Genomic DNA, 14,883 nt, shown 5'->3' on the forward strand with positions numbered 1-14,883 from the left:
TTGTTTTGCAAACATGGTCCTGTTTAATCAATTGCTGTGCTGATTAATGGACAGTTCATTACCTCTGTCAAATGAATATGTAGCTTAAAGTTATGCTTGTATTTGTATTTATTTTTTTGCAGTAAAACACATTTAGGCCTAAAATAGGCCTATATCTAAAAATACATACATCCTAATGATAAATATAAAAACAATTAATAGCAGGACACTGTAAAGCCCATTACCACTCTGAAGAGTATTAATTAGGCAGTTTGAGAAGGTGTGAATCCTAAGCAACCTGCCTACACATAGTTTGAAGTACAATACCAACATAGCCACTGCAGTAGGTCAAAGCGGTGTGCTGGAAAAACCTTGGTAGAGCATGGGTGGAGGAGACACTGGGGTGCTCATGTGAATTTCCTTTCTCTTTCGGCTTCATACCAATGCCTAATTCTCACTTATAACGTAGTTTTAACAAAGAATTTTACACTGGAAGGTGATTATACAAAATTATAATTCCACCTCTCCCTTGACTACTGTCACATTAGGTGGCTCGGAGAGCGAGGAATGAAGTGGGTCAAACTGCTCCGTGTACTCCCGAGTGGCGCAGTGGTCTAAGGCACTGCATCGCAGTGCTGGCTGTGCCACTAGAGATCCTGGTCATCTCACGGATGAGGGAAACAACCTCTCCCTTGAGAGTCTGAGAGTTGGTCTCTCCTCCACCACCACACTCACTGCCTCTTGCCTGCCACTCCACAAACCCAAAGGCTCTTTTAAGAGCTACCTAATGAATACAAATAAGTGTGTGTGTGAGTGTGTCGGGAGGGGTCTGTCAAAACTATAAACTAAATAATGGTCAAAATGTATCCTTCGTGAGACAAACACACAATCTTCAGATCCACAGGCACGTACTCTAACCATTACACTACAAATCCTGTTCTTAAAACATTGACTTCGACAGACCATTTAAATGGACAGCGTGGAAGCGTTCATTTCAAAATGATTTTGTTAATTCACTCAGTACGCATTGAACGTTTATTCATCTTGCTTGGTTAAAATACAATTGCCTAAAACCAGTTGATTTGTTAAAAACAGACTAATTTAATCACATAGCTAACCAAGTTAGCGAGCGTGTCGTTTTCATCTGACTGCACACAGCATGGTGCAGAACTTAAGCAAGCAGAGAGGGAGTTTGATTAATCTGGCCCAGGGTACACCGGGCCATGGCCCATCACACCACTGGGCGAAAGCGGGGGGGGAAGGCAGATAAAGCGTTTTTATCAAAAGCAATCAGTAGCTGTGGTCAGTAGTCGTGGTCAGAAGTTATTTTCAGTAGTTGGGGTCAGTAGTTATGGTCTGTAGTTGTGTTGTTGTGGTCAGTAGTTGTGGTCAGTAGTTGTGGTCAGTAGTTGTGTGGTTGTGGTGAGTAGTTGTGTGGTTGTGGTCAGTAGTTGTGTGGTTGTGGTCAGTAGTTGGGTGGTTGTGGTCAGTAGTTATGTGGTTGTGGTCAGTAGTTGTGTGGTTGTGGTCAGTAGTTGTGTGGTTGTGGTCAGTAGTTGGGTGGTTGTGGTCAGTAGTTGGGTGGTTGTGGTCAGTAGTTGGGTGGTTGTGGTCAGTAGTTATGTGGTTGTGGTCAGTAGTTGGGTGGTTGTGGTCAGAAGTTGTGGGCATTAGTTGTGGTCAGTAGTTGTTTGGTTGTGGTCATTAGTTGTGGTCAGTAATTGTGGTCTGTAGCTGTGTTGTTGTGGTCAGTAGTTGTGGTCAGTAGTTGTGTGGTCAGTAGTTGTGGTCAGTAGTTGTGGTCTCTAGTTGTGGTCTGTAGTTGTGTTGTTGTAGTCAGTAGTTGTGTGGTCAGTAGTTGTGTGGCTGTGGTCAGTAGTTTTGGTCAGTAGTTGTGGTCAGTAGTTGTGGTCTCTAGTTGTGGTCTGTAGTTGTGTTGTTGTAGTCAGTAGTTGTGGTCAGTAGTTGTGTGGTTGTGGTCAGTAGTTGTCTGGTTGTGGTCAGTAATTCAGGTCAGTAATTGTGGTCAGTACTTGTGGTCAGTAATTGTGTGGTCAATAGTATGTGGTCAGTAGATGTGGTCAGTAGTTATAGTCAGTATATGTGGTCAATAGGGGTCAGTAGTTGTGGTTGTGGTCAGTAATTGTTGTCAGTAGTTGTGTGGTTGTGGTCAGTAGTTGTCTGGTTGTGGTCAGTAATTGTGGTTAGCAATTGTGGTTAGTAGTTGTGTGGTTGTGGTCAGTAGATGTGGTCAGAAGCTGTGGTCAGTGATTGTGGCAAGTATTTTTGGTCAGTAGCTGTGTTCAGCAGTTGTGGTCAGTAGTTATGGTCAGTGGTTGTGTGGCTGTGGTCAGTCGTTGTGGTCAGTAATTGTGGTCGGTAATTGTGGTCAGTAGTTGTGGTCAGTAGTTATAGTCAGTACATGTGGTCAATAGTGACCATGGTGCATGGTCACTGGTGCTTGCCTACGGAGCTGTGAGGGGAACGGCACCTCCGTACCTTCAGGCTCTGATCAGTCCCTACACCCAAACGAGGGCATTGCGTTCATCCACCTCTGGCCTGCTGGCTCCCCTACCTCTGCTGAAGCACAGTTCCCGCTCAGCCCAGTCAAAACTGTTCGCTGCTCTGGCACCCCAATGGTGGAACAAGCTCCCTCACGACGCCAGGACAGCAGAGTCACTCACCACCTTCCGGAGACATTTGAAATCCCACCTCTTTTAGGAACACCTGGGATAGGATAAAATAATCCTTCTAACCCCCAGAAGTTGTGTTGTTGTGGTCAGTAGTTGTGGTCAGAAGTTGTGTTGTTGTGGTCAGTAGTTGTGTGGTCAGTAGTTGTGTGGTTGTGGTCAGCAGTTTTGGTCAGTAGTTGTGGTCAGTAGTTGTGTGGTCAGAGTAGTTGCATGGTTGTGGCCAGTAGTTTTGGCCAGTCGTTTTGGTCAGTAGTTGTGGTCAGTAGTTGTGGTCAGTAGTTTTGGTCAGTAGTTTTGGTCAGTAGTTTTGGGCAGTAGTTGTGGTCAGCAGTTTTGGTCAGTAGTTGTGGTCAGTAGTTGTGTGGTCAGAGTAGTTGCATGGTTGTGGCCAGTAGTTTTGGCCAGTAGTTTTGGTCAGTAGTTGTGGTCAGTAGTTGTGGTCAGTAATTGTGGTCAGTAGTTGTGGTCAGTAGTTTTGGTCAGTAGTTTTGGTCAGTAGTTTTGGGCAGTAGTTGTGGTCAGTAATTGTGGTCAGTAGTTGTGGTCAGTAGTTATGGTCTGTAGTTGTGTTGTTGTAGTCAGTAGTTGTGGTCAATAGTTGTGGTCAGTAGTTGTGTGGTTGTGGTCAGTAGATGTGGTCAGTAGTTGTGGTCATTAGTGGTCAGTATATGTGATCAATTGTTTGTAGTTGTGGTCAGCAGTTGTGGTCAGTAGTTATGGTCTGTAGTCGTGTTGTGGTCAGTAGTGGTCAGTAGTTGTGGTCAGTAGTTGTGTGGTCAGTAGCTGTGTAGCTGTGGTCAGTAGTTGTGGTCAGTAGTTGTGGTCATCAGTCGTGTGGTTGTTGTCAGTAGGTTAGGTCAGTATTTGTGTGGTCAATAGTTGTGGTAAGTAGTTGTGTGGTCAGTAGTTGTGTTGTTGTTGTCAATAATTGTGGTCAGTAGTTTTGTGGTTGTGGTCAGTATTTTGTGGTTCCGTTTATGTGTGGTCAGTAGCTGTGTTCAGCAGTTTAGTGGTTGTGGTCATTAGTTGTGGTCAGTAATTTTGCGGTTGTGGTCAGTAGTTGTGTTCAGGAGTTATGGCCTGTGTTTGTGTTGTTTTGGTCAGTAGTTGTGGTCAGTAGTTGTGTGGACAGTAGTTGTGTGGTTGTGGTCAGTAGTTGTGGTCTGTAGTTGTGTTGCTGTGGTCAGTAGTTTGTGGTCAGTAGTTGTGTCATTGCGGTCAGTAGCTATGTGGTTGTAGTCAATAATTGTGGTCAGTAGTTTTGTGGTTGTGGTCAGTAGTTTTGTGGTTCCGTTTTTGTGTGGTCAGTAGCTGTGGTCAGTAGTTTAGTGGTTGTGGTCATTAGTTGTGGTCAGTAATTTTGCGGTTGTGGTCAGTAGTTGTGTTCAGGAGTTATGGTCTGTGTTTGTGTTGTTTTGGTCAGTAGTTGTGGTCAGTAGTTGTGTGGTCAGTAGTTGTATCATTGCGGTCAGTAGCTATGTGGTTGTAGTCAGTAATTGTGGTCAGTAGATGTGTCATTGTGATCAGTAGTTGTGGTCATTGGTTGTGATCAGCAGCTGTGTGGTTGTGGTCAGTAGTTGTGGTCAGTAGTTGTGTGCTTGTGGACAGTTGTTGTGGTCGGTAGTTGTGGTCAGTAGTTATGTGGTTGTGGTCCGTAGTGTGGTCTGTAGTTATGGTCTGTAGTTATGTTGTTGTGGTCAGTAGTTGTTTGCTTGTGGTCAGTAGATGTGGTAGTAATTGTGGTCAGTGAGTGCGGTCAGTAGTTTTGATCAGCAGTTGTGGTCAGTAGCTGTGTGATTCAGTAGTATATGGTCAGTAGTTGTGTGGTTTTGGTCAGCAGATGTGGTCAGTAGTCATGGTCATTAGTGGTCAGAGGGTGTGGTCAGTTGTGGTCAGTAGTTGTGGTCAGTAGTGGTCAGTAGTTGTGGTCAGTAGTTGTGTGATTGTGGTCAGTAGTTCTGGGCAGTTGTTGTGTAGTTGTGTCAGGAGTTGTGGTCAGTAGTTGTGTGATTGTGGTCAGTAGTTGTGTGATTGTGGTCAGTAGTTCTGGGCAGTTGTTGTGTAGTTGTGGTCAGTAGTTATGTTCTGTAGTTGTGTTGTTGTGGTCAGTAGTTGTGGTCAGTAGTTGTGTGGTTGTGGTCAGTAGTTGTGTGATGCAGTAGTTGTGGTTCAGTAGCTGTGTGGTTGTGGTCAGTACCTAAACTAAAGTGAAAACTAAAAGAAATGCAATGATAAGTGATAGGGTGAAATATTTAGCGACTGAACAAAGACAGCTCCGCTCTATCCAATCAGAGCAGCAGGATTAACGTACAGCCCGCCCTTCTCTTTACAGACAGACAAACTAGCCAATTTAGTAATTTGAAATCTTAGCACTAGCTGTTCGGTACAAAACAGATTCACAAATCATGGGAATTTGTCGCCTATGAAGATTTCTCCCGCTGAGGCATGTGTTGCTAGGCAACAGTTACCTTGGCAACCCTGCTCCCTCCATGGCTAAAACCAGTGTGAGAAACATGCTAACAAATGTTTGAGCTATGAAACTAAATAAAAACTGCACTCTGGGCCTCCCGAGTGGCGCAGTGGTCTAAGGCACTGCATCGCAGTGCTAGCTGTGCCACTAGAGATCCTGGTTTGAGTCCAGGCTCGACCGGGAGACCCATGGGGCGGCGCACAATTGGCCCAGCGTCATCCAGGTTAGGGGAGGGTTTGGCCGGCAGGGATGTTCTTGTCCCATTGCGCACTAGCGACTCCTGTGGCGGCCGGGCGCAGTGCACGCTGACTCGGTCGCCAGGTGTACGGTGTTTCCTCCAACACATTGGTGCGGCTGGCTTCCGGGTTAAACGGGCACTGTGTCAAGAAGCAGTGGGGCTCGGTTGGGTTGTGTTTCGGAGAAAACACGACTCTCAACCTTCGCCTCTCCCGTGTCTGTACGGGAGTTGCAGCGATGGGACAAGACTGTAACTACCAATTGGATACCAAGAAAAAGGGGGTAAAATACCCCCCCCCCATAATTTTTTATTTTTTTTTAACTGCACTCTGACCCACACAACTGATTTGCTCGATTCATGATAGTCTTGTTAGACAAAGCAAGGAAAGTGAACTTCAAAACATGATGTCGTTTTATTTGAATTTGCAGCTGTTGGTAAGTATTCTAGCCCCCATTCTCATCGACGGGGCTGTAGTGGAACAGGTCGAGAGCTTCAAGTTCCTTGGTGTCCACATCACCAACGAACTATCATGGTCCAAACACACCAAGACAGTCGTGAAGAGGGCACAACAAAGCCTATTCCCCCTCAGGAGACTGAAAAGATTTGGCATGGGTCCTCAGATCCTCAAAAAATTATACAGCTGCACCATCGAGAGCATCCTGACTGGTTGCATCACCGCCTGGTATGGCAACTGCTTGGCCTCCGACCGCAAGGCACTACAGAGGATACTGCGTACGGCCCAGTACATCACTGGGGCCAAGCTTCCTGCCATCCAGGACCTCTATACCAGGCGGTGTCAGAGGAAGGCCCTCAAAATTGTCAAAGACTCCAGCCACCCTAGTCATAGACTGTTCTCTCTGCTACCGCACGGCAAGCGGTACCGGAGCGCCAAGTCTAGGTCCAAAAGACTTCTCAACAGCTTCTACCCCCAAGCCATAAGACTCCTGAACAGCTAATCATGGCTACCCGGACTATTTGCACTGCCCCCCCACCCCATCCTTTTACGCTGCTGCTACTCTGTTAATTATTTATGTATAGTCACTTTAACTCTACCCACATGTACATATTACTTCAACTACCTCAACTAGCCGGTGCCCCCGCACATTGACTCTGCACCGGTACCCCCCTGTATATATAGCTTCCCTACTGTTATTTTATTTTACTTCTGCTCTTTTTTTCTCAACACTTTTTTTGTTGTTGTTTTATTTTAACTTTTTTGTTAAAAATAAATGCACTGTTGGTTAAGGGCTGTAAGTAAGCATTTCACTGTAATGTCTGCACCTGTTGTATTCGGCGCATGTGGCCAATAAAATTTGATTTGATTTGATTTGAATCTGCTAGTTTCTGACATGAGTTACTGCATCTATAAAGAAAGCAGTTGATGGGTTACTAAAACAGCTCTACCTATTGATTGGTAAAAGCTATTCCTAATCCGCTTTCAGATTTTAAAAGCAGAGAAGTAAAGGATGTTTTTTTACTGACTTGTTGGGGGAGTGGTCAAAATAGCAGTTGTTTGAATAAAGTTGGGATTTCTTTTTAAAGCAGTTGGAATAGCAGAGAAGTAGACGAAGACGTTATACCCTCTAACTTTTTGGGAGAGTGCTAAACATTTCTGGAAAAAGTTAGAGGAAATGTATTTGATGCTGTTAGTTAAAGAGCTGTATCCTTTGATTGGTATGAGATATTTTTGTTCCGAGTTCAGATTTGAAAAGCAGAGAAGTAGAGGAAGATTTCATACGCTCTAACTTTTTGTCTCAGTTGTTGGCAAAGTGGTCAAAGTAGCTGATTTGTGTCAAAAGCTGCATTGTTGCATTTACAGTGAAATGTTGGAAGGAATGGGGAGATTTAGAATGTTGAAAAAAGTCCCATGAAAGTGAATAAGGATGGGTAAAAAGAAGGGCAAAAAGTATAATCCTTTGAAAAGTATCAAATATATCAAAAAAGTTGTATACAGTGACTTGCGAAAGTATGAGTCCGCCAGATCAGAGGCAGTAGGGATGACCAGGGATGTTCTGTATAAATAGTAAAGTACTTCAGTAGTACTTTCAAGTATTTTTACTTAAGTACTTTACACCACTGAACATTGTGAAAATTCTGTGCGTGCGTTTACTGTGATCACTGAGGCGGTACCCGCTTTAAGTCACAGTTTTAACAGTGGCCAAGTAGGATACTGTGGCTATTGGATCATAATGTAGGCCTACCAGAGTGGCCTACCATCAAAAACAATGGAGAAAATGCATCCCATAACATTTTAACATGGAAATAGCTGTTCTATCGTTCAGCCTACAGTAGCAGCCAATGTGTGGTGTTCAATGTCGACCTACATTCCATGAGACCTTTGATAAAAACATGCAGGACTTGGCATTAACCAGTTTATCCACTTGTCCTTCAGATAAGGAGGTGACTGGAAATGTTGTTGTGTTGTTTGATACAAGAAACCACTTTACAAAATAACATGCATTATTATTCCCATACCATTATTACAGAGAATCAGACAAATTATTGTCACACCCTTTTGACAGCAGCAAGTGAAAGTAAAGTACTGTTGTGCTAACAACACACATTTTAGAGGTTCCATTATGTATGCATGTTGAATGAATGTCCAATTTATTAACTGAAGATTGAAAACCCCTCTGGCAATATTTTCACACAGCATAACCTGCACCAACTGGTGACACACATTACAGCTATTGGAGAAAAAAACAACTCTGCTGACCTGGTGCAGTCTGAGTTTAAGAAACGTGTGTCAAAGTTATGTTCAAGAGTGGTACTCAGAGTTGAACTGTGTTCCACGGTGTGTTTCTCTGGTACTCAGAGTTGAACTGTGTTCCACAGTGAGTTTCTTTGGTACTCAGAGTTGAACTGTATTCCACGGTGTGTTTCTCTGGTACTCAGAGTTTAACTGTGTTCCACGGTGTGTTTCTCTGGTACTCAGAGTTTAACTGTGTTCCACGGTGTGTTTCTCTGGTGCACTCTGGGCCTCCCGAGTGGTGCAGTGGTCTAAGGCACTGCATCGCAGTGCTAGCTGTGCCACTAGAGATCCTGGTTTGAGTCCAGGCTCGACCGGGAGACCCATGGGGCGGCGCACAATTGGCCCAGCGTCATCCAGGTTAGGGGAGGGTTTGGCCGGCAGGGATGTTCTTGTCCCATTGCGCACTAGCGACTCCTGTGGCGGCCGGGCGCAGTGCACGCTGACTCGGTCGCCAGGTGTACGGTGTTTCCTCCTACACATTGGTGCGGCTGGCTTCCGGGTTAAACGGGCACTGTGTCAAGAAGCAGTGGGGCTCGGTTGGGTTGTGTTTCGGAGAACACACGACTCTCGACCTTCGCCTCTCCCGTGTCTGTACGGGAGTTGCAGCGATGGGACAAGACTGTAACTACCAATTGGATACCAAGAAAAAGGGGGTAAAATATCCCCCCCCCCAAAACAATTAAAATAATTAACTGCACTCTGACCCACAAAACTGATTTGCTCGATTCATGATAGTCTTGTTAGACAAAGCAAGGAAAGTGAACTTCAAAACATGATGTCGTTTTATTTGAATTTGCAGCTGTTGGTAAGTATTGAATCTGCTAGTTTCTGACATGAGTTACTGCATCTATAAAGAAAGCAGTTGATGGGTTACTAAAACAGCTCTACCTTTTGATTGGTAAAAGCTATTCCTAATCCGCTTTCAGATTTTAAAAGCAGAGAAGTAAAGGACGTTTTTTTACTGACTTGTTGGGGGAGTGGTCAAAATGGCAGTTGTTTGACTAAAGTTGGGATTTCTTATTAAAGCAGTTGAAATAGCAGAGAAGTAGACGAAGACGTCATACCCTCTAACTTTTTGGGAGAGTGGTAAACATTTCTGGAAAAAGTTAGAGGAAATGTATTTGATGCTGTTAGTTAAAGAGCTGTATCCTTTGATTGGTATGAGATATTTTTGTTCCGAGTTCAGATTTGAAAAGCAGTAGAGGAAGATTTCATACGCTCTAACTTTTTGTCTCAGTTGTTGGCAAAGTGGTCAAAGTTGCTGATTTGTGTCAAAAGCTGCATTGTTGCATTTACAGTGAAATGTTGGAAGGAATGGGGACATTTAGAATGTTGAAAAAAGTCCCATGAAAGTGAATAAGGATGGGTAAAAAGTAGGGCAAAAAGTATAATCCTTTGAAAAGTATCAAAATATATCAAAAAAGTTGTATACAGTGACTTGCGAAAGTATGAGTCTGCCAGATCAGAGGCAGTAGGGATGACCAGGGATGTACTGTATAAATAGTAAAGTAAAGTACTTCAGTAGTACTTTCAAGTATTTTTACTTAAGTACTTTACACCACTGAACATTGTGAAAATTATGTGCGTGCGTTTACTGTGAACACTGAGGCTGTACCCGCTTTAAGTTAGAGTTTTAACAGTGGTCAAGTAGGCTACTGTGGCTATTGGATCATAATGTAGGCCTACCAGAGTGGCCTACCATCAAAAACAATGGAGAAAATGCATCCCATAACATTTTAACATGGAAATAGCTGTTCTATCGTTCAGCCTACAGTAGCAGCCAATGTGTGGTGTTCAATGTCGACCTACATTCCATGAGACCTTTGATAAAAACATGCAGGGCTTGGCATTAACCTGTTTATCCACTTGTCCATCAGACAAGGAGGGGACTGAAAATGTTGTTGTGTTGTTTGATACAAGAAACCACTTTACAAAATAACATGCATTATTATTCCCATACCATTATTACAGAGAATCAGACAAATTATTGTCACACCCTTTTGACAGCAGCATGTGAAAGTAAAGTACTGTTGTGCTAACAACACACATTTTAGAGGTTCCATTATGTATGCATGTTGAATGAATGTCCAATTTATTAACTGAAGATTGAAAACCCCTCTGGCAATATTTTCACACAGCATAACCTGCACCAACTGGTGACACACATTACAGCTATTGGAGAACAAAATACTCTGCTGACCTGGTGCAGTCTGAGTTTAAGAAACGTGTGTCAAAGTTATGTTCAAGAGTGGTGCTCAGAGTTGAACTGTGTTCCACAGTGTGTTTCTCTGGTGCTCAGAGTTGAACTGTGTTCCACAGTGTGTTTGCTACATTTTCAAAAAAAAAAATCTCCACTTTTTAGAAGTTGATTGGATCAGTTTTTGGGGGTGCTCTTTCTGTCTAGCTGTTTTCACTGAGCCAGTCAGAACAACATGTGAACACAACTTCTGCAAGGCCTGTATCACAAATTACCGAGATAGCAATGACCTGTGCCAGTGTCTAATGTGTAAAAATATTTTCAACGATATTACTGAGTTACAGTTCATATGAGGAAATCAGTCAATTGAAATAAATTCATTAGGCCCTAATTTATGGATTTCACATGACTGGGATTACGGATATGCATCTGTTGGTTACAGATACCTTTTTAAAAAATGGGCCTCACAATGGACCTCAGCCCTCAGGAACTCGTTGTGGTATTTTTGTGCATTCAAATTGCCAATCGATAAAATGCAATTGTGTTCGTTGTCCGTAGCTTATGCCTACCCATACCATAACCCCACCGCCACCATGGGCTCTGTTCACAACGTTGACATCAGCAAACCGCTCGCCCACACAACGCCATACACGTGGTCTGCGGTTGTGGGGCCGGTTGGACGTACTGCCAAATTCTCTAAAATGACATTGGAGGCGGCTTATGGTAGAGAAATTAACATTCAATTCTCTGTCAAAAGCTCTGGTGGACATTCCTGCAGTCAGCATGCCAATTGCACGCTCCCTCAAAACTTCAGACATCTGCGGCATTGTGTTGTGTGACAAAACAGCACATTTTAGAGTGGCCTTTTATTGTCCCCAGCACAAGGTGCACATGTGTAATGATCATGCTCTTTAATCAGCTTCTTGATATGCCACACCTGTCAGGTGGATGGATTATCTTGGCAAAGGAGAAATGCTAACTAACAGGGATGTAAACAAATTTGTGGACAAAATTTGAGATAAATAAGCTTTTCTGCGCATGGAACTTTTCTGGGATCTTTTATTTCAGCTCATGAAACATGGGACCAACACTTTACATGTTGCATCTATATTTGTGTTCAGTGTATAACGTTAGCCTGTATGATGTCCAGCCCTGATGTCCCCTTTCCTTTAGCCCTGTGATCCAGTTATGGAGATTCTGTACGAAATATGTGTGGGTGGGTTTTTGTCATTTCATGATTCAGTTCTGTGTCAGATTCAATAGCCATTTGGCTCATTCATTGAGCCTAGGTTACAAGGTTCTTTCATTGAAAATCATTTTTTAATATAGGATTTTGATATTCTATTGATGGTATTAATTGAGAACCTGGTTCATATTTGTATCTGTGATTTCATAGCTCTTTTTAATCAGGTTGTGGGTAATTTAAATTGTATTGAGGGGCTTTGTTATTGTGGAACACTGTCTATTTGTCCTATTCTGTATTCTATTATATTGTGAAATGTTTGTATCATATTGGAAGTCTTTTTATATCACTAATTCCTGCTCATTCATCTAATTAATCTATTTATATTTTATTCATATTTCAACATTGGTGCCTTATTCTATAAGCTATTGACCTTAAAGCCTCTTCTAAATTGTAGTGTGATATCTTATTGTTATTTATTATGTGATACATTGAGCATGTATGGCAGAGCTGTTTCCATCTGAACGAGGGGAGGCACAGCAAATATATAGCCTGTCCAGCCTTGACGTCCCCATTTCCTGTTGCCCTGTGATCCAGAGCTGTCAATAAAGCCAACCCTCAGCACGACTCCTCTTGGAAGGCGCCAGAACACAACGCAACACACCATCTGACATAGGCACGCCGGCTACAATGGCAGAACCAAACCGGATGTCATTGTTTTCAATGAGACAATGACGGCATGGGTGCTATGCCGTCGACCGCAACAGCAAAACCAAACCTGATGTTAGCTCTCATGACTATTCTTAACTGAAACAGTACAACTGTAAGTGATTTTGCTATTTCATTCTCACGATACATTTAGCAAAGTCTAGATGAGAAGGTTTGAGATTCAAAGTGATTTTTTCAGTCTGCAATTTTGATCGGAGGGAGCGTTCCCGTGCTCGGAGCTCAGAAGGAACGCAAGAAACATTCTCACCATTGACAGCTGAAATCGTGGTCATGTTTGTTGCCATTTTTAGTGGTGCATTATGGGGAGGTCAATGATCGTGATTAGGAAACATCTGAGGATTTCTGAAATGTATCATGTGTTGGACTAATACGTTGGACAGACGTCTGAAGAGGTTAAAGAAGATGGAAATGCTAAAAGTGTCCAACTTATTCTGAATTCACCCTACAGGGATTCACCCTACAGGGATTCACCCTACAGGGATTCACCCTACAGGGATTCACCTTACAGGGATTCACCCTACAGGGATTCACCCTACAGGGATTCACCCTACAGGGATTCACCTTACAGGGATTCACCCTACAGGGATTCACCCTACAGGGATTCACCCTACAGGGATTCACCTTACAGGGATTCACCCTACAGGGATTCACCCTACAGGGATTCACCTTACAGGGATTCACCCTACAGGGATTCACCTTACAGGGATTCACCTTACAGGGATTCACCCTACAGGGATTCACCCTACAGGGATTCACCTTACAGGGATTCACCCTACAGGGATTCACCCTACAGGGATTCACCTTACAGGGATTCACCCTACAGGGATTCACCTTACAGGGATTCACCCTACAGGGATTCACCTTACAGGGATTCACCCTACAGGGATTCACCTTACAGGGATTCACCTTACAGGGATTCACCCTACAGGGATTCACCCTACAGGGATTCACCTTACAGGGATTCACCCTACAGGGATTCACCCTACAGGGATTCACCTTACAGGGATTCACCCTACAGGGATTCACCCTACAGGGATTCACCTTCCATTCTCCCAGCCATTTTCCCAGCTCTGGCTGTCCACATTTTGGCATAGCACCATTCCGACTACAGAAGAAATAATAATAATAATATCAGAGTTTCCTAGTCATAATTATGGATTTCCCAGTAGGAAGGTCGTATTTACGAGTTCCCGACATGACGTGAACGCGGCATTAGCTAGGCCTACATGTTTTTCAAACCAACTGGCTAGCCCACGAGTTTTCATGCCATCGTGTGTCAAGTCGGTAATGTGTAGGCCAAGGGTGTCGAGCTCATTATGCCCCTGGGGCCGCATTCGATCTTCATTTTCATTTTTAGATTTTTAGATTTACATTTTTGAAAATGTGTTATATTTTCTTGCCCTCAGAATTTGCTAAAAATAGTCCTCTATCCCATCATATTTGGAATGTGCTATGCTCCCTGACTGTGTAGTGATTATTAGCAAGCGGGACAGTCAAGAAACTCTGAATATAGGTCCATTATCATTTCTACACAATTTCGATTTGGATTAAGTCATTTTAAAGTATTATTGAGTTTGTTATTTCCCCACCCACCTCTCCACATATATATCTTCTTTTTTTTTACTCAAACTACCCGCGGGCCGGATTGGACCCCCTCACAGGCAGTATGTTTGAAACCCCTGGTGTAGGCTATGTCCAATTTCAAAAAATGTGGTCTCAGAATAGGCCAAAAGATGGCCAGGCCATGTATTGTAGTTCTGTCTTTTGCTAAGAAAAGAAAGAAAAAAAAAGTATGTTTACATGCACAGTAATAATTCGATATTAAACTGATTATGGAAGTAGGCAGATTGTTGCAATAGTCATGTAAACACCATACACTGTTTATTTTAATTGGCGTATGGTCAAAATCGAAGTAAGCATAAACTGACTAAAACACCTGGTTTTCTGAGCAATCTTTCAAATGATTAGGACATATGAACGCCTTAATCAGCAACCCAGCGGTGTATCTGATCTGCGCATGTGCTTGCACCAGGGAAGTGAGTTCGGAACAACTGAATGTATGTGTCAGACTGCTTCAGTTCTGCTGGCGCCTAGACAGCTAGGCAACCCGACCTTGCACGAATACTCCCTTAAAAGACCTTCACTTAAAAAAAAAAAAAAGCGCCAATAGTACTGTTTGTCCATTTTGAGACGGCGTAGCCAGTATAAGCTTCCTCAAAATAGTCAGAATTAAGCTAAGATATATCAAGAATTCTGTCATTCATTTAGACGTTTTTGCCAAGAAGATCTTAGTCGCGCAATTTTGTATCTGACTAGGCTAGGACGTTTGATGCAGTATTTCTCAAGTGAAAAAATTTGCATGAGAAGGAGTTGTCTAGACGAATCCCTACTCTTGACCAAACGCTGACGAGGGGGCGTAGACTTCGGCTACCGATTTCGGCTTGCCTCGATAATTTAAAAAAAAATTGTTTTCCGAACAGCCGAAAAAACCCTCGCTGAAGTCCAAAACGAACAAAAACGTCACAAAATGTCGTCATAATATATGCTTAGAACTGTTTTCGGCCGGGAAGCGTATGCCAAGTTGTTTTGAACGCGGCAATACTGACTGTCTCTTGGTCACCATGACATCCCATGAAAGGGGC

The sequence above is a fragment of the Coregonus clupeaformis genome, unplaced genomic scaffold (genome assembly GCF_020615455.1).
Source record: "Coregonus clupeaformis isolate EN_2021a unplaced genomic scaffold, ASM2061545v1 scaf0002, whole genome shotgun sequence".
Taxonomy (NCBI): domain Eukaryota; kingdom Metazoa; phylum Chordata; class Actinopteri; order Salmoniformes; family Salmonidae; genus Coregonus; species Coregonus clupeaformis.